The 20,051-nt window shown below is 42.5% G+C and overlaps 1 protein-coding gene across 2 annotated transcripts in view; it reads left to right on the top strand.

Annotated features, from left to right (window-relative positions):
• Positions 1-20,051, top strand: part of lypd6 (LY6/PLAUR domain containing 6) — a 255,130-nt gene that overhangs the window by 48,996 nt on the left and 186,083 nt on the right. The window contains exon 1 of one of the 2 annotated variants that reach the window (XM_041201264.1): positions 12,099-12,145. The exons of the other annotated variant lie outside the window; for it this stretch is intronic. The gene's annotated coding sequence lies outside the window, so the exon portion shown is untranslated. Of the gene's footprint in view, positions 1-12,098; positions 12,146-20,051 lie in introns of those variants that run through there. 2 annotated transcript variants of the gene reach the window in all.

Below are 20,051 nucleotides of genomic sequence, written 5' to 3'. Positions count from 1 at the left end.
ACCTCTGCATCCCGGGGCAGGATGAGGTTTCGAGCTGTCATTAAAAAAATATATAAGATTTTCGTACTAATTTCTAACATGTCCCTGTTGATGTCATGAGTCACACGAGGGGACATGTTTTTTAACACCTTAAAATTCTTTATTTTTAATTTTTTTGAATAATTGGACAGCTGCACCCAGGGTTGAGTCTCGCTGTTTGTAAAGTTCCTTAGTAACCTTTGTGAAGTTGCTGTAAATAAATCTATAACATAGAAGAGCCTGAAACAACAAGGTCAGTCATTTACTCATTGCTTAATTTGAAAGTTGGAAAGACAACCAATATTTCTCACAGGGAAGGTAATTGGCAAACCTGTTAGAATGGAAGTGGACATGGGAACTTCCACTATAGTAATTGGGCACTACAGATATCTGAAGGTTGGATTCATACTTAGCACAAAGGAAGATGTATGTGGTTGTTGGAGGTCAGTCATCTCAGCTCCAGGACATCACTGCAGGAGTTCCTCAGGGCAGTGTCCTGAGCCCAACCATCTTCAGCTGCTTCATCAATGACCTTCCTTCCATCATAAGGTCAGAAGTGGGGCTGTTCGCTGATGATTGCACGATGTTCAGCGCCATTCACGAATCCTCAGATACTGAAGCAGTCCATGCCCAAATACAGCAAGACCTGGACAATATCCAGGACTTGAACTGACAAGTGGCAAATAACATTCACACCACACAAGTGTCAGGCAATGACCATCTCCAACGAGAGAAAATTCAACCATCACCTCTTGATGTTCAATGGCATTACTATCACTGAATCCCCCACTATCAACATCCTGGGGGTTACCATTGACCAGAAACTGAACTGAACTAGCCATATAAATACTGTGGCTACAAGTATTGGTAGGTCAGAGGCTAGGAATTGTGCGACGGGTAACTCACCTCCTGACTCCCTAAAGCCTGCCTGCCACCTACAAGTCAGAAATGTGATGGAATGATGGAATGTCAGCTCCCTCAACACTCAAGAAGCTTGACACCATCCAGGACAAAGCAGCCCACTTGATAGGCACCACATCCACAAACATTCAATCCCTCCACCACCGATGCACAGTAGCAGCAGTGTGTACCATCTAAAAGATGCACTGCAGAGATTCACCAAGGCTCCTTCGACAGCACCTTCCAAATCCACGACCACTACCATCTAGAAAGACAAGGGCAGCAGATAGATGGGAACACCACCACCTGAAAGTTCCCCTCCAAGTCATTTGCCATCCTGACTTGGAAAAATAGTGCTGGGTCAAAATCCTGGAACTCCCTCCCTAACAACACTGTGGGTGTACCTGCACCACATGGTCTGCAGCGGTTCAAGAAGGCAGTATTCACCACCACCTTCTCAAGGGCGCTTAGGGATGGGCAATAAATGCTGGCCCAGCCAGCAAAGCCCATATCCCTGAATGAATTTTAAAAAATGGTGAACATCAATTAAGTTTGAAAGAAATAGCTGCCAAGCTCAAAATATATACGGGTGAAGATATTCAAGTAAAAGGCATGAGCAGAGTAACTGTCCATTATGGAAGCCAAACGGCAAAACTACACTTGATGGGTGGTAGCAGGTGAAGGACCAAGCCTCCTGAGGCGAAATTGGTTAAAGGAGATTAAGTTAGAATGGGCTGAAATTTTCCAGTTGAGAGCAAGTGGGCTACCGCAGCTACTTCAAAAGTACGTCACTGTCTTCAAAGACAAACTGAGAAAAATCCAGGGCTTGCAGGCCAAGATTCATGTGGATCTGGCAGCAACCCCTCGCTTCATGAAGGTGAGACTGGTGCCATATGCCCGGTGAGAAAAAGTCAACTCTGAACTGTACAGACTAGAGAAACTGGGCGTTATACAACCTGTTCAGTTCTCAGAATGGGCAGCACCCATAGTCCCCGACCTTAAACCTGACCAAAGCGTCCGAGTTTTTGGAGGCTACAAACTGATGGTTAATACAGTAGCTAAGCTAGACAGACACCCCATTCCAAAAATCGAAGACCTGTATGCCAAGCTGGCAGGAAGGACAACATACACAAAGCTTGACATGATCATGCTTATCAACAACTAGAATTGGATAATGCCTCCCGGGAATTTGTCACAATTAATACCCACACAGCGTTGTACCAATAGAGACGATTGCCTTTTGGTGTCTCCTCAGCTTGCGCCATCTTTCAGAGATTAATGGAAAGCGTGGTAATCTGATATGTAAAATACCTTTAAGAAGAATGCTATAATGGAAGATCACATGATTTTGGTATCCAATAACAGAGTAGCATGAGCAACCTCTGTAGTTAGTAGTCTACAGTCAGTAGTTAGACTAGTAGTATAGAGATAGAGTTTGAAGTATTAGCAGATGTTTAATTGCTGCTGAATACCTTTGTAAATAAACACAGAATTTCTACCTATGAAGTGTCTGCTACTCAACTGTATCATTAGTACCAAACAGCTCCACCCCTTACAACAAGTAACTCTTTTGAGTACAAACATGTTTCTATCTGTTCCTATTCAGATGAAATTACATTGTTTCATGGTTTGCCATTGTGAGATTTGAACTCTTGATACTCTTTTTGAGTAAACCTGTTTCCATCTGTTTCAGATGAAGTTACATTGTTTCATAGTTTGCCATTGTGAGATTTGAACTCTTGATGTTGGGGTTACAAACCCAGTACCATAACCACCTGGCTATTTAGGCCAAGCCCCACCTTACAACAAGTGAACAGGATGCAATAAACTGGTGATTAGGATCCATCAGAAAGCTTCCTGCAGGGACTGCCCCAGGTGGTAGTCTATTTAGACGATGTATTGGTGACAGGATTCACTGAAAAAGAGCATTTGGCAAACTTAGAAGAACCTTAAAACGTTTCTTGCAAGTTGGATTGCATCTAAAAATAAAAGGTGCATGTTCCAAGTGAGGGGAGTAATCTATTTGGGTCACCGGGTAGATTCACAGGGCCTCCACCCGGTTGAGGAGAAAGTGAGAGCCATAAGAGAGGCACCTGCAACAACGGAGGCCTCAGAGTTCAAATCGCCGATGCCCTTCATCATTTGCCTTTGCAAGAAAATGTCGAGTCCATCCCAGTTCCACAGAAACTTGTTTTACTGTTAAATTTCTTAGATTCCTCACTGGTATGTGCTCAACAGATCAGAGACTGGACAAGTCGGGATCCAGTCTTATCTCAAGTACTAGAACAAGTACAAGTGCTACAGGGTTGGTCACAGGAGCCTGTTTCTGATGAAATGAAACCGTATTTCAACAGAAGACATGAAATAACTGGCCAGGATGGCATCTTATTGTGGGGAGCATGAGTGATAGTTCCTCCAAAGGGAAGGGAGCCACTTCTAATTGAACTACACAGTGCCCATCCAGGAATTTCCCAAATGAAGACCATAGCACATAGCTATTTGTGGTGGCCTCCGATGGATGGCGAAATAGAGAGTTTAGTAAAGCAATGTGTGCAGTGTCAACAGCTGCAAAAATTGCCAGCGACAGCTCCATTACACCCATGGGAGTGGTCAGGTAGACCTTGGATGCAGTTACACATTGACTACATTGGACCTTTCCTGGGAACAATTTTTCTGCTTGTTGTCGATGCCCATTCAAAATGGTTGGACGCATACGAGATGAAATCACCAATGTCGGCTGCTACAATTGAGAAACTACATCAATGTTTGCTATTCACGGACTACCAGAAGTAGTCGTTTCCGATAATGGCACGGCATTTACGAGTGCTGAGATTCAGCCGTTTCTCAGCCTCATCAGTAGAACTCGTAAAAACTGCACTGTACCACTGTTGCTCAAACGGATTGGCCGAAAGGGTGGTTCAAATATTCAAGGCAAGCTTGAAAAAGCTAACTGGTGATTCCTTGGCAACCAAGCTAGCACGTTTTCTTTCTCATTACAGGGCTACCCTACACATAACAACAGGTGTCACACCTGTGGAGTTATTGTTGAAATGCCGTCTCCAGATGAGATTGAGCTTAATAATGCTGACTTTAGGGGGGCAAGGTGGAAAGGAGTCAGGAAATCCAGGAAACTAGACATGACTGGCATTGTCATGAGAGGAAATTTACCATGGGAGAGCCAGTATATGTGAAAAACTTTGGAGAAGGACCATAGTAGTTACTGGGTGAAATAAGTGCAGTGACTGGACCTCTATCTTACCACGTGGAAGTGGAAGGCTGTATCATCTGTAAACATGTGGACCATTTAAGGAAGAAAGAGACAAATCACTAAGATTTGGTTCCACCAGTGATCATGACCGGGCCTGCATTTTCTGTTGAGGATTCTCAACCCAGGACAGACATGTCTGATGTTCCCCTAAGAGTTGGGGATAGAGATACGCAAGTGCCCACTGAAGCACCTGATGTTCAGACAACTCCAGAAACGGAGGTTCCTGACAAAGAATCTGAAGCTGTGGAGATGCGATGTTCCACGCGTATCAGAAAACCACCTGAATATATTCCCAATATATTTCCAAGTCAGGCTGGTAAGTGGCTTAGAAGGGAACTTGTAGAAGATGGTGTTCCCATCTACCTGTTGCCCTTGTCCTTCTAGATGGTAGTGGTCGTGGGTTTGGTAGGCACTGTTGAAGGAGCCTTGGTGAATTCCTGCAGTGTATCTTGTAGATGGCACGCACTGCTGCTACTGTGTGTCAGTGATGGAGGGAGTGAATGTTTGTGGACGTGGTGCCAATCAAGCGGGCTGCTTTGTCCTGGACAGTGTCAAACTTCTTGAGTGTTGTGGGAGCTGAACTCATCCAAGCAAGTGGAGAGTATTCCATCACACTCCTGAATTGTGCCTTGTAGATGGTGGACAGGCTTTGGGGAGTCAGGAGTGAGTTACGCAGTGCAGGATTCCTAGCCTCTGACCTGCTCTTGAAGCCATGGTATTTATATGGCTAGTCCAGTTCGGTTTTTGATCAATGGTAACCCCCAGGATGTTGATAGTGGGGGATTCCGCAATGGTAATGGCATTGAACATCAAGGGGTGATGTTTAGATTCTCCCTTGTTGGAGATGGTCATTGCCTGACACTTGTGTGACACGGATGTTACTTACCATTTGTCAACCCAAGCCTAGATATTGTCCAGGTCTTGCTGCATTTGTTTCAGTATCTGAGGAGTCATGAATGGTGCTGAACATTGTTCAATCTTCAGTGAACATCCCCACTTCTGACCTTATGATGGAAGGAAGGTCATTGGTGAAGCAACTGAAGATGATTGGGCCGAGGACACTACCCTGAGGAACTCCTGCAGTGATGTACTGGAGCTGAGATGACTGACCTCCAACAGCCACAGCCATCTTCCTTTGTGCTAGGTATGACTCCAACCTCAATTGCTCCATCTTGGGAGGCACTGAGTTCTCCTTGTGCGAAGAAAACATGTGAGATTATATCAAGGAAATTAATAAGTCTTTCCAATAAATTACTCTATCATCATTGCTTGCAGTATTATGTGCATGAGCACCGTTTTGGTGTGTGCATGTTTTAACATTGTATATTCTCCAAGTGACCAAATATCTGTATAATGAGCACACCCACAAGTTCTACAAGGACTCTCGGGCCTGAATTTTCATCCTCGAGGCAGGTAGCAGGACTCAGGAAAATTCCTGGCTCGGCCCACCTGCTTCGGGAGAAAGTGCCTGCAAATGTGGGATCTCCATTGGTGTGGTCTGGAGTTGGGTCAGCTGACCTGGGAAAGAGGTTGGAGGCTGCCATAGGGGCTGCTGGGTGTGAAGGCACGCTGTTTAAAATGCCTCAGTGCTGCTGGACTTTGTCCCTGTTAAAATAAAAACAGAAAGGCCCTCCAGCCCTCTCCACCTCATCCACCCCATCACCTCCCCCCCCAACACACACACACACACACACACACACACGCCCCATGCCCTATCCGTGCCATCGTATTCTGCTCCATCCTCCTCCATTGCTTCTCATGCTCCCTGTGCCTCTCCACCACCCCCACCCCCCACCCCCATGACCCCTCATGTCCCCTATTCCAAGAGATCAGAGAACCAAAACTGTCAGTCAAGCAAACAAGAGATCATATCCCTTGTGCAGAGATCAGAGAGCGAGAGGTGTCAATCAAGCAATTTTTTCTCTGGGGCTCAGGTGTTTTAGAACTTGTTAGGAAATAGAGATAGTTTAAATAAGTTATATTAGTATTTGTGGGTGTTGGTAATGAGTTTCAGCTTTAAAGTTTAGGCTTGATTCGTATTTCTGTATCTGTGTGTTAAGAAAGGTCAAATGGAGTTTTAGGATCACTTTAAAAAGATGCTTGCATTTCTAATGAGGAGTTTTACGACCCCTAGGAGAAGGTAAATGTACAAGGGTAGAAGGATTGGAATATTGCCAGAGAGGCAGGTCCTTCCCACAGACGCACACACACACAAGAAGAGAAACAGCAGTTATTTTGGAAGCTGTTTGAGTACAGTTGGTTCTGAAAGTTGCTGCCAAGAGAAACTGGAGCAAAGGGGACAGAGAGCCAGTCCCAAACTAAATAAAAAAGTCCCAAAAATCCAGGGGAGTGGAAGAGGGGAAAGTCCAAAGAAGACTTTCTAGTCAAAGGAAGGACAGAAACCTGGAAAAGGTCCTGTTAAGTGAAATTAAGAGTAAGGGGCAGAGAGGAAGGATCCAAGCTTCAAGCTTAGAGACAAAAGCTGCAGAAAGCAGATTTAAAAAGTGAGAATAGCTTGCAAGAGACAAGAAGGTCCAAAGAGATAACTGAAGCTCTGTAACTCTTTGCTATGGGCATGTGAAGCAGTGGTGTACTGTTGACAGCTGCGTTAGCCAGAGAGACTGCATAGAAGAAAGCTTGAATACATGTGGCGACCAAGGGAAGGGGAACATCGGAAGGAGAATTCGGAACCCTGCAAGTGAACCCTTGCAGAAGGCGTCGGTTTGGGAGAAGATTCCAAGGCGAGGCTTTGGAGAGTGGAGATTGGAAACCCTGGTGTGAAGAATGGAATTCAGTGACACTGGTTGGCTCATGGTGTGACAAGTGTCTGGGGCAGTTGAGGAGAGATCCATAGCATCCGCTGGAGGTGACATCTGTCACTTGGTTTTAGAGTGTGGTGTGTCTGACCACAGGGTGCCATAGGTTTACATGGACTGTGTACTTTACTGTGTACATTAGAGCATAAGATAACTTTTATAACTTGTGTTATCCTTACAAATCTGTATACACCTGTAAAGGTATAGTTGTGGGTGAATGTAATATAGTTCATCTTTTCTTGTTGAATAAATGTTTTATTCTTTTGTTAAAAATTTTGTCATCAGCTGACCCCTGTGCCTCTGTTCAGTAGCCACTCTCCACGTATCTAAAAAAAATAGAAGTTAGGGTCTATCAAGCTGGGTTCCTCCCTGGGATCAAGCTTGTCTAGGGGTAAACTCACTTGGGATTGTAACAAACTCAAATGGATTTCTGCGTTCTCAGCCAGGCATATACAATGAGGCTTGGTTGAGAACTCAAATCCATTTCTCTGAAACACCTGAGCCCCAGAAAAATATTGATTGATTGACAACTCTGGCTCTCTGCTCTCTGCTGTGAATTTTACAGTGTTTATTTACAAAAGCTTAAGAGGCTTCAAGGGTTTGAAGTTTCTGTTACTGGTACTTTAAAGGGCCTGGACGATTGTCACTTCTATTGGGGTGTAGTGAAAGGACTTTTTTTCAACATATTGGAAAGTAGTAAATGGATGACTTTTTAAAGCTTTTTCTTACAAATCCTGTTGTCACTGAGTTTATTGGTTCTATACTGTGTCAATGAACATGTAAGTGCCATTACTTGGCATAGGGGTCAAGGGTGGGCGGAGGGGCATAGCTTGGTATAGGGAGCAAGAGGGGTCATAATGGGGGTGGCTGGGGCATACCTTGGCATGGGGGCATGGGGAGGAGCTTTTGAACATACCTTTTAAAAGATCTCCTCATGCTGACTATGGTTCATGACTCCTCTGAGGTGCTGTGAACCACAACCCTTCCAAAACCTGGCCGACTCCATGAAAACTACGGAGGACTAGGACATGCCATTCTCTGCAATGGAGTTGGCCAGGTTGGGAGTTCTGACCCAAATCAGCCCCCACCCTTTAAACGCATTCCTGAATGGGGTCAGGAATCCCCCGGAATCGGGACTCGCCTAGCATTTTTAAAGGGCTCCCAAATCATTCTGGGTCGGTGCAAGTCCAGACCTCAGTCACTGAAGACCCCATACCCCTCATATTCTTGCAACTGAGCACTAGCAAGTCATTTGTCACATAGAATTGTTTTGTGTCTGGGAGTCCATCACCTGTTTTATGCTGTGATCTCTCATTTTGTGCAAGTTTAGTTTTTAATACAAGAGCAGTGATAATTGACACAGCATGATTTGCCTTTTGGAAGCCTTTTTCTGCAGTAGATTCATGGCTTGTATCCTATATTGTAATTTGAAGAGCCCTACTTAATTACTACACCTTTGCTGACTTTCATCTGCATCAGTGCAGTATTTTAGCAGCTCCTTTTTTTCTTCATGTCCATACATATCTGGTCCTAATTTGCAGTAATATCCATTAATTTAAAGTCACAGACTTTTTTCTGGGTCCTCCTGCCAGGTCCTTTCTGCAGGGGATACCTCTACTGGCTCATTGTGCCATTCTACCTGTTCCCGTGTTGTGGGGAACCATCCTTCCTGCTCCACCGCCATAGATCTGTTTGTTTCACTTCATTGCAGTGGTTACTAATACCTCCACAGCACTTTAGGTGAGACATTTCTTACAAAAATTTCACATTCTACAACAAATTAATTACTTTTTAAATTAATCGCATGAGATGTTCTGTGACTGGCAGGATTTAGCCATGTAGTTGCATTCCCAAGAACCGTGTGTTTCTGCAAATTTGTAGAAGGCCATTAATTTTGGTGAAAAATGGTTTGTCTGTTTTTGCAAGCAGGGGAAAACAAGGGCCCTGCAAACATTTAGCACTAAGCAGTAGTGACAGTATCAGGGAACGTAAGCTAATGCATATGTCAGTAATAAAAATGGAGCACATCTGTACATAATGAATGGCATGTCATTAGATAAAATGCAGTAGGCAAGAGATTTAGGTATGATGATAGTTGAGAGAAAACCTTTTAATTATTGAATTGCTTGACAGCACTTGGCAATACAACTAGAAATGTAAGATGCATGAGTTGAGCATACAGTGATAACTCAGTCTTGAAAATTTCAGTCGATAAAAGTTTCCTGATTTTACTTGTGGATGACTGAACTCTTTAGGTGTAATATTATGTCCCCTTGACCTACAACGAGGGGAAATAGTTTGTTTTGTATCCACTCTACAAAACCTCCTTGACTCTACAAAACCTCCTTAACATTTATCGGTTAGATCACCTCTCCACCTTCATTCCTCTTCATCTTCAAGAGAATCCAGGGCACTGTTCCCCGTTCAAAGCCAGTCTATATTCCCTGAGGTGTGAAGCCCAAGACTGAACAAAGTCCTCTAGATGGAGTCTGACCAAGGCTCTGCACAACTGAAGAATCACTTCCTCACTTATATATTCAAAACCCCTCAAGATATAGACCAACATCTCATTAGCCTTTTTGATTACTTTTTGCTTGAGTGCTCCAGCTTTTTGACACATTTGCATCAAAATCACTTTGCTCCTCCACAGTTCCTAATGTCCCCTCATTAAGAAAATATTCTGATCTGTCTCTCTCCATCAAATGCAGATCTCACACATCCATGGGTTGAACTCCATCTGCCATAGCCTTGCCACTCACTTGAGTTTGTCCATCCCTCTTTGTGACTTCCTGCTCTCATCCACAAAGCACTGCAACCATTTTCGGGGGCTATTCATTTTAGGGCCCCTGATTTCTCCCTCGGTTCTTAAATAATGGAGTGACATTTGCAATTTTCCAATCCTCATACATGGAGGGGAACGAGAAGCTCCAGAAATCTCGTCTGTAATAACTGTTTGTTTTGTTTTCATGTAATCACCCCAAATTACTGATTAAAGTAGCTTGAACTTCGTAGGTGTTTGGTAGGCCATTTCAGAGTCAACCATATTGCTGTGAGCCTGGAGTCACATGTAGACCAGATTTCCTTTTCTTAAGAACATTGGTGAACCAGATGGGTTTTTACAGCAATTGACAATGGTTTCATGGTTGCCATTACTGAGACTAGCTTTTAATTCCAGATTTACTAATTGAATTTAAATTCTGCCCGCTGATGTGGTGGGATTTGAAACAGTGTTCCCAGACCATTAGCCTGGGCTTCTGGATTACTAGTCTAGTGATATTACCACTACAGTACCATCTCCCCTTTCACTGCTTGTGTACCCTTCTGTCTAGAACCACAGCAAAGCTTTCATGTAGATGTTTTGCCATGATGTTAGTCAATGTACAAATGCAGATGTTAGATTAAGAAGGCACTTCTTGGTACAATCCCAAAAAAGTCACTCATAAAACCAAGTCACAGGTGTCAGCTTACTTTCTATTAAGTTATCTGCCCTTGACGGTGTCACAATACTGGTTCTCTTTTCTGTGTTCCTCCCTTTGGTAATACCACATGAAGACACTCAAGGCATTAACGAAGACATAAGTGGGAAGCTTTTACCATTTGAAGCCAGATAAGCATTTTGTTGCACTGAATTCCTTTGTCTGTGGAAGGGTCATGAGGACTCGAAACATCAACTTTTTTCTTCTCCGCCAATGCTGCCAGACCTGCTGAGATTTTCCAGGTAATTTGGTTTTTCCTTTGTTTCCATGCTTGAAATCCAATTTGAGCCACAGATATGTGCAATGAGGATCAAATCGAAACCTGAAAAATCTGTATATAAAAGATAATTCCAAGTAACTGGATTCAAGGTTTCTTAATTTTTCTTTTACAGTATTGAAGGGCCAGGAATAAAGCATAACTTAAATTCATTATTGTTCATGGACCCTGCTTTGAAAACTGAAGGAAGTGGAATGTATTACCATTTCCCAACCAGAGGAATTCATTGTATCAACTACAAATGGCAACTCATAGCAATTTGTATCATTTAGGTTAAATCTTTTATCTTTTATGATTTTATCTTTCCAAAATCATTTAGAGTGTTAACGAGTATAGAAATATCTTTCCTAAATTTGCCTTCTGTATTTTGAGTTACACTCTTTATTGTTACTGTTACCGTAGTAACTTCCCAGCGGACTATGTTCAAAAGCATAATTTAGCCTACTAACTTAGGGCAAGGAAGCATAGTTAATTATTTATCTCCACAAAGGGATTGAAGTTGAGTGGAGTAAGTGGAATTTGCTTGTAACTTTTACTTTGTTGCATGTAAAATAAAGCTACTTAATGATCCCTATCTGGTCTTGTCTCACTAAAGAATTATTAGTCCGTTTACTGAAAGATTGGAGCAGCACTCGTGATGGCAATTGTGACAGACGTGATATCCAGTTCTGAGCACAATGGAGTTGTAATATTATATCCCTGTGTTCTGCTATTATACTATTAGGTGTTGTGTAGTAGGGGTTATCCCTACAAACCTAAGACATTGACATCACTTATGGGAATGAGCATCGCCACCGACGTAGAGAGAATATCAAAGAAGACACAAAATATGTAACAGTAGGACTAGGCTTGTCTCTGATGTTTTGCATTGTTAGATGGTTTGTTGACCCTCACTTGGAGGCTCATATGTAACAAATGGGCAGTTGGTTGTGCAAGGTATCAGAGGGCTGCCGGAACCTGCAGAGCCCTGCCCCTCATATGACTAACTGCTTTCAGGAGTAGAAATGAGAAATGTGTAATATTTGGGGGCAGGGGTGTGACTATGGTATTAAAGGGTTGTGATATGTGCCACACTTCATGATCCGCTGTGCGTATCCTCGCTCTTTCTGTTTTTATTTCCGGTTTACAGCATTTGCAGTTTTCCTCTTTTTGGATTCCCTGTGCTCCATGTCACCGATAGAAACAAAGTTAAAAAGAATTGAAAGAAGTAATTAATTGAAGGAGTTAATTGAGCGCACCACAATCATGTGTTTAATACGTAAAGCTGTGTCAGGGAGAATGCTGTATACACACGTATTCTTGCAATAAATGTGATACATTTTATTCGTCTGGAATCTAGATGACAGGTTTATTGAACTGGGTTTCGGGTTTACGCTGGCCTCTTCAACAGGTGAGAACATTCCAATTTACTTTTGACACAATTTGAGGCTGAACGTTTGACAACTGTGACAAACAGATTTGCTTACTTACGGATATATGAAAAGATTATGTACAAAAAAAATTACTGAGAGAAACCTCAAGTGATATGAAATAAGACAATTTACAAGCCCATTGGTAAAAGATTGTGTATTTTAATGACCTATTTATATCAGGGAGCCGCTTTTAATGTCTGGCTTTATGCGTATCCAAGTTTGCTCAACTTTAGTGTCACATATTTCAACAGATGTGGCTTTAAAACAATTTTCATTTGGAATACTCACCAGAAGTATGGGCAGGCAGCCTGCTTCCAGGTTCCTGCCTGTACTGCTCTTTAGTAAGTCACTAGAAAGTGTGTCTTGGAGGCCATGACTCACTCGCTTTCCTAATTTGCTATATATGTGGTAAAAGGAACACATTCACCCTGAAAGTCTGCCAAGGTTGGAAACTTGTAGTGTGGGTACGGATCTGCATTCTGCCACTGCATGATGCAATGCAGCATTGAATAAGTGTACATTATTACTTAACTGCCTTGTCATGTCATTGCTTTACTAATGCTGGTTCAGTGGTCTTTTCTTAAGCTGAGAATTCATCATTGTTTCGAAAAACTTGTTGATGATGCATTTCTAACATTCAGTTTTCAGAAGAATTGATCTCCCTTGAATAAATCTTCATATTTCTGGTGTTTTTTTTTTGACACAATTAAAACTATTTTGGGCATTAATTTTACAGAGACAAGATCCTCCCTGACGAAACATAAATATTTCACATTTGCAAATTAAAATATTGCTTGCAATGAAACATTTATAAGTATTTGGAACTGACTTGCTCTCCAAAGTGTAGATCTAATCTATAAAATGATGCTGTCTATCATCAGTTGGGTGAGAACTTGGGTATCACAGAGGGATAAATCCCATTGTCAGCAGCAAAAAATGTTCTTGGTTTAGCAGCCACACATGTGAAGATCAAATGATCCGCCCTAATTAATTGATTCTTTTATCCAAATGAACAACATATGCTCTTAAACTCGTCTCTATAATTACGGCTGGTTGTGATTCTGAGGCTATTGGGCTGCTTACTATATTGAAATGGAATATGGCAGGAATGTGCAGCTTCTGTCTGCTCAGGCCCATGTTGAAAACAGTCATCCTGACAGGAATACCTTTTTTGTGGGGAGGGTGGGGTGAGTGGAGGGGTGGGGGGGGGTGGTGGTGCTGGTGGCGGCGATGCAGAGGTGGGTGATGAACTGGATGGTGCAATGAGTTAAGATCATACCTTTCACTTTCTGGGACCAGGATGCAAATCCAGACTACTCTGAAGAGATGAAAGTATCCGCCCGTTGCTGCTGTCAGTCCTTTCTTTGTAAGTGAAATGATTTTTGACAGGCTCGGTCCAGTTCACTGATTTACAGCATCTATGTTTTGAACTAAATTGGCGAAGCTACTTAGCCCACAGGAATGGCTGGCCTAAGTAATTTAAAAATGTCAGACTGGTGCAATAACTTGGCTTGTCTGTGATTCGTGCTGGGGCACATTGTGAAGAGTAGAGCATGGAAACTTTGTTCTGTATCCGACTGCATAATACCTGTTACATGACACTTGGGAGTGGTTCAACGCTAATGTTGTGAGCACAAAATAGTCAAGTGTTTAATTTCTCCACTGGTCTCTCTCATCTTGATTCGTGATTATTCCAAAGTCTTTTTTTTTTGGCGCAAATTAGCTGCCAGGTTTGCTACCTTGCAGCTGTGACTACATTTCAAAAATTCTTCCTTGATATTCTGTTATTGTGAGTTTATCTCGGGATTTGTTGACTCCTTACTCTAGAAGAGATCTTGCTGGAGGCAATGGTCTTTTGTTCAAAAACATTTATTTACGTTCAAACTATATGCACTGGTTACATAAGACCAAGAAATAGATGGAGCTACTCTCTAAGATGCTTCACACTCATCTCATCTCTCAGTTGAATCATATCAATATGACGTAGCTCTTTACACACATACTCAGTAGCATTCTTTAGAGTTAACCATTTACTCTATATCTTCCCCCGAGTCTTTACCCCCATAATATTATGCACACATTCTCCTATACCTTCCCCTCACAGTCTCTTGCACTGGTGACATCAATCTCTGACTGTGTTCTTGGCTCTCTTTGAGGACTCCTAGGATGTATGCTCTTCAGAATCTACTTCTCTGATTGCACCAACCTTCTCATACTGAGATTCCTTCTTCTGGTCCACAATATAAAGGCAGTGAACAGAGATTTTCCTTTTCTTCTATTTTTTTCCTTCCCTTCTTCTTGGTACTTTGGTGAAAGGTTGACTGCTGGCTGTTCTTGCTCGAAAGAATGAATCTTATTCAGCAGCTGTGAAGATTTGTACAGCTGTAGAGGGCCTACAGACTTCTACTGTTGCAACAAATGAAGTATTACGCAATGTCTCATCCATGGATAAAGAGAAGGACAAAGAATATTCTGAAGAAAAGTAATGATTGTCCTGCTAATGCTGTGGGAATTTCATTTTCTGTAGGCAGTGGCTCAGCTTGCATATTCTCTTTGGTGTGAACTTGCTCCTCAGTGGGCTTGAATATCCCTGAAAATTCATTAGAATGTATGCTGTCTTCAAAAAGTAAAGGAAGGGCCAGGACCTTAGTCCTGTGACAAATCATCAATATCAGTAGCATCTTGGGTATCCTGCTCTTCCACTCTTTCCCAAAGAGCAAATTAAGATCTAGAATATCACCTTGTGGCTGGTCACCTTCATCCTTGGTGCATCTCCTGTTGTATCTAGCCTCACCTCAAAGACTGCTGAGATGTGGTAATCTGTCTCCATTGTCTCCGTAACCACAGGAGATTAAAGGTCAGGGTTTTGCATTGCATCTCTTCCTTTCAAGTGTTTCTGTCTGAAGGAGGCCTTGACACCTTTTTAGGTGTGACATTCCATTCTCTCTGGACTAGTCAGTCAAGTATAATCCACATAGGAATTTTCCAGAAAGAGGTCACTTTACATTCTCAGCCAGCCGTTGCTTGTATGTCTTTAAAAAAAACATGTCTTCCTTAAAAAGCTCAATATGCCTATAAGTAATTTGGGGCTGTGATCCTCTGTCATGACAATAGAATTTTGGTTTTATTGAACCCCATGATTTTGCTGTTGCCTCTTTTTTTTAAGACTCCACAAGCTTTAATGAAAGAATTGTAATTAGCCAGTTGATTCACACTCCAGTTTTCATTTACTTTGAAGATAGCAAAACAACCTTCCTCCAAATGATGTGTCAAGATCAGGCTCTTGGTGGGTGGATAAGCATTTGTGGCAGCCCATATCTTAATAATTATCTGCAGTAATATCACTGAAATGCATGAGTCAAGTAATGTTAAATGTACAAAGCTTGAAAGGCAAAGTTAGTCCCTTGATAGGTTGCAATTATTAAATGAGGCGGCTTTTAAATTGGAATGATGTCTGCCCTGCTGTCTCAAATGCTTGTGGGCTAGTTCATGTTTTCATTAGTCAGAAAACCATCAAAGACAATCAGTGCGCAAGCTGAGAAGAGAAAAGAAAGACCTGCATTTGTATAGCATCTTTTCACAACCGCCATACAGCTCAAAGTGCTTTATGAAATAGTTTTAAATTGTAGTCACCATTGTAACATAGGAAACACAGCAGCCAATTTGCACACAGCGAGCACCCACAAACAGCAATGTGATAATCACCCGATAATTTGTTTTTTGTGATGTTGGTTGTGGGATCAATATTGGCCTGGATACTGGGGATAACTTCCTTGCATTTCTTGGATATTGCCCTTGGGAATCTTTTTCACTCATCTAACAGGACAGATGGGGGCCTTAGTTTAATTTGTTATGTCTCTTCTGAAAGATGGCTTCTCCGACAGTGCAGCATTCCCTCAGTACTTGATTTTTGTGCTCAAGACCTAGAGTGGGAATCAAGCACACAACTTTCTGACTCAGAGGTTGGAGGTCTACCAATTGAGTCATGGCTGATGCACAAAAAAGAGAATGGTCCAGTGAATAATTTAGCTTGTAGGATAGGCAGTTCACAAGTGTGGCTTTTGCAGGAGAAATGTATTGACCCTTAACTAGCTACCATGCTGATCTGTCAAATATTGAATTTGTCAGCAAGTTTTCAAAAGCCCTTTTCAAAATGATTTTTTCCATCTTTGTCTGCTTTGCACTTGATTTTGTCCCTGTCTAAAACCTTTTGCCGCTTTTCATTCTTAACTGGTTGTCTGAACATAAAACTGGAGGCTTAGCTACATAAACCCCAGCTGTTCATTTTAACTCTCTCAGCCATGGTTAGGTTGCTCCATGTATTCTTATGAAGCTTCAAAAAAAAGGATAGAGTGTTGGTGAATATCACATTGCACAATGGGTAATGGGTGTGTCCTCTTGCCCAATATTGGACACCAAAAGAAAAAAAAATGGCTACAAGATTAGAAAACCTAGGCCTGTAATATTTTAATGAAAACTGACCTAAATGCAAACATGTATTGACAAATGAGAAAATTGTCCCAACAAGAAGTTAGGCCTTTTTCTTTAGACCTGATAGAGTTCTTTAAGATTACGAATGGGTTGGACAGAGCAGGTATGGAAAGAATATTTCCATTTGTGGGAGAATCTAAAACAAGGACCATAGATACAAGATAGTTACTAACAAATCCAATAGGGGATTAAGAAGAACGTTCATAACTAAGAGTGGTTAGAATGTGGAACCTGCTACCACAGGAAATGGTTGAGGGAAATAGGTTAGATGTTTCTAAAAGAAACGGAGACAAGCACAAGATAAAAAGGGGAATGGAAAGACATACTGTAAGGCTAAGCTGATGTAGATAGAATAGGAGGAAAATTGTGTGGAGTATGAACACCAGCACAGACTTGTTGGGCCAAATAGCCTATTTCTGTGCTATATATTCTATGTAATATGCAAACTACCACCCAACTCCACCCACTGTTTCCTCTATGAAGTCTTTGAACATGTAACCTTACAAATCCACGCTCATCTTTCCTGGAACTCCATGTTTAATCACTCGCATCAGGTTTCCACCATTGCTGCAGTACCAAATCAGATCTTATCAAAGCCATAAAGGACATCCTGTGTGACCATAAAAAAGGTAAACTATCCCTTCTCGTCCTCCTCAACCTGTCTACAGCCTTTGATACAGTTGACCCCACCATCCTCTTACAAACACCTCTCCACTGTCGTCCTGCTGGGTGCACTTGCCTGGTTCCATTCATATTTATCTAATTAAAGCCAGCGTATCACTTGTACTGGCTCTCTTCCTGCTTCCCCACTATGACCTCTGGCGTCTCCCAAGGATTTATCCTTGGCCCTCCTATCCTCTTTCTCATCTACATGCTGACCCTCTGTGACCTTAGCACTAGTTTTCTCATAAATGCTGACAACACCCAGTTCTACCTCACCTTCACTTCTCTCAATTCTTCTGCTATTCTTAAATTATCAGACTCCTTATCTGACATCTAGGTCTGGATGTGTAGAAATTTCATCTAATATTGGGAAGCCAAAGCTATCGTCTTCAGTGCTCACTCCAACCTAGCTACTGACTCCATCTCTTTCCCTGGCAACTTCTGAGACAAAACCAGGCTATTCGCAATCTTGGTGTGTTGCAATCCCCATGAGGGAACCACAAACCAAAATAACCAAATTTACCATTTGACCCCCAAATGAAGAAATTTCACTTAATTGTTTGATAGTACAGAACTTGAGTATTGTTGAAAAAAGAGACATGTCAAAGCTTTTTGTCTTGCGCTCATCAGGACACTTCACAAGAATACCAACACAAGAGGAAAACAACAATTTATACTGTATATGAAGAGAGTACTGATTGGTTGACAAGTGGACTCTGGTAGAAGTTTTGCCCTGGAGAATGCACCAGTGATGGTGACTGACAGTTAACTGCCAAGCATTGTTTGAGGAATGAGTCAACAAATGGCTGTCACTTATTTTGTTCAACTTAAACAGGTGCAATACACATGTTCTTTCTGTCTGCAAAGAACAGGGCCCTGTGTATTAATATATGCAGCTTCCAGTACATGCAAATGTACCACATTGCGAGCCTGACTGACAATCTTAAATTGGTTGTCAGCGGAATTCTTAGCACATGAGGAAAGAATATCCAAAATGAGAGCTTTTTTTGTCCGCAAACAAAAAGTTGAAGCGTGGGCTGCTCATCTCTGTGAAACAGAGACCCATTTCTTGACTTGCTAGTTGATTTCAATCTTGGAGCTTAGGAGTGGCTGATGTGGGTGGGGCACAGAAACCACTAAAGTCTGTGAGAGAAAGGTATTTGAAACTGTAAACAGGTACAGTAAAAATCACTTTCCTTGTCTGCTTATTTGGGTGAAAAATACAGCGTGTACCCTTCAGGAGGCTGACCCATCCGTAATCATCTAATTAATTTTGGAGCCCCTCCAAGTCTGACCCTTGTTCAAGTCTGAAGCAGGTAAGGCAAAAGCCATTTTAAAACCAGTGACAGAGCAATTTGCAAGCAGGTGAGGCAGATGAACCACCCAAAAGCCAGTGGGGGAGCCATTTGCAGCAGGCAAGGATCGGCATCAAGGCTCTAAATCACTCAAAAGCACCTTCAGGGATATCCTGAAAGCATCCCTGAAGAGATCAACCATCTCCATGATCACCAACCAGTATCGGAGAAGGTTTATTTGGGAAGGTACTGAGTGCCAACAGACTTTGTCGGGAACATGCAGTCAAGGTGGCGGATAGAATGCAAAAGCTTCCAAGCAACTCTTCTAGCTGACCTTCCAAGCAACACTTGCCCACATGTGGTGGAGTCTGGAGATTGCACACTGGACTTATCAGCCATCTCAGAACCCATCGAGCCAGAGTGGCACCAAGTCATCCCTGAACTCAAAGAACTGCCTAAGAAGAAAGAGAGACCGGTGAGTGTTACGTATTTTGAATTTATACAGTATTTATTTTATATTTAGTGATATATTTTATATTGCAAGTTATTTCAGCTAGAAACACATAGTGCTGCACATGTAATGGTTCAGTATTTTAACATGTACATTGGTTTTTCCGAGCGAGAAATGTCCAAAGCAGCCTTTAACATTGATTACTATGGGGGCCCATGCTTCATTTGAGTTGCTTCATTTAAAGGCATGATTTTCAGGAAGAATGCAACCTGAACTCTGAGCAAGGTCTTAATGTATTGGGCGGAATCATCTGTGTCCGCTGGCGTTGGGCATGCTCAGCGGCATGAGTGTGCAATATGGCGAAGAGGCCAAAAATTGGTTTCACAACGTCGGGAACCTCATTGTAATACATCAGCATGTCATTATAAGGCCAGCCCAGCAGAATCATCCCCCCCTTGCTGGATCGTCTGCCCATGTCGGTGTGATTGCACACTGACGTGTTTCACAACTGTACGGAAGTGACGCGCAGCTGGTGAGCTGCACTTCGCTCACGACTTCGGGGTTTGTTTGCCAATCTTGCTGCCGGCAGCACTCGCCGTCATCAGAGCCAAGCTTCGCAGACGGCACCACAACACTTTTAGGAGGGCTCGTGGCAGGTCTCTACCTATCAGACCTCCATAAGGCTTTGTATGGCTGCAGGTCTAGGGCTTGCTTGGGGCAGGGGGAGAAGCAGTCTCAGGTAACGAAAAAGGCTGCAGGGTGAGGGCTATACTGAGGAAGGGGGGTATCCTCGGGTTTGTGAGGGGCCACAAGTTGATCTGTGCAAGAGGCCTCAAGAAGGTGAGACCTTAGGAGGCAGCCTCCAGAACAGATGAGGCCAGATGGAGATGTGAGGGTGTGTGTGAAAGAGTAAGTGGTGATGTCCCTTGAGCTGGCAGTGAGCAAGATGCTAGTGAATGTGTGATGGGCTTGTATGGTGTGAAT

The sequence above is a fragment of the Carcharodon carcharias genome, chromosome 12, assembly GCF_017639515.1.
Source record: "Carcharodon carcharias isolate sCarCar2 chromosome 12, sCarCar2.pri, whole genome shotgun sequence".
Classification (NCBI taxonomy): domain Eukaryota; kingdom Metazoa; phylum Chordata; class Chondrichthyes; order Lamniformes; family Lamnidae; genus Carcharodon; species Carcharodon carcharias.
Note: the sequence above shows the minus strand (reverse complement) of the source record. Positions and strands in the feature narration are given on the sequence as shown.